The sequence below is a fragment of the Myotis brandtii genome, unplaced genomic scaffold (genome assembly GCF_000412655.1).
Source record: "Myotis brandtii unplaced genomic scaffold, ASM41265v1 scaffold537, whole genome shotgun sequence".
Lineage (NCBI taxonomy): Eukaryota > Metazoa > Chordata > Mammalia > Chiroptera > Vespertilionidae > Myotis > Myotis brandtii.
This window is the reverse complement of record NW_005369971.1, coordinates 169,232-169,817: the sequence shown is the minus strand read 5'-3', so window position 1 is coordinate 169,817 and position 586 is coordinate 169,232.

The window sequence follows — 586 nt, the reverse complement described above, 5'->3', positions numbered from 1 at the left end:
GCAGCCGAGGAGGAGGCAGGGGCCCTCCCCTTCCCCCCAGCCTCCCTGCCCCCCAAGCACAGTGGGTGGAGGGGTGATCGCAGGCAGCAGGCAGCCCGGTCTGATGGGGGCAGGGCTCCAGTAGGAAACCCGCTCTCTGACCCGCTTGGGGTCCCAGGGCGCGGGAAGCAGCAAGGCCAGCTCTGAGGGTCAGGAGGACACCCTGGCCTGCGAGTGGGCAGGTCCAGGAGAGGGCGATGGGGACAGGATGGCCACCAGCACCTCCTGCTGTTGGGTGAATTGGATGTTTGGACGGAACGTGCCTCAGAGGTGCCTGCTTCCCCAGGGGCACTCGATTGAAGAAGAACTCGCCCAACAGTGAGAGGCTGTGGCCGGAGTCCTCCCTCCCCCGTGCGGGTTTGCCATGGCGGCTGGGCAGGGCGTCACCACGTCAGGGACCAGGCAAAGAGACCCCAGCCAGGCTCGCAGCCTCCAGGGCGGCCTGGATTTCTCCCAGCAAACTGCCCAGGCGGGGGCCAGGGCTGGGTCCTGGGTCAGAGCAAGGCTCAGGCCCCACGAAGCCACACCCCAGGCCTGGCTGGGCCCC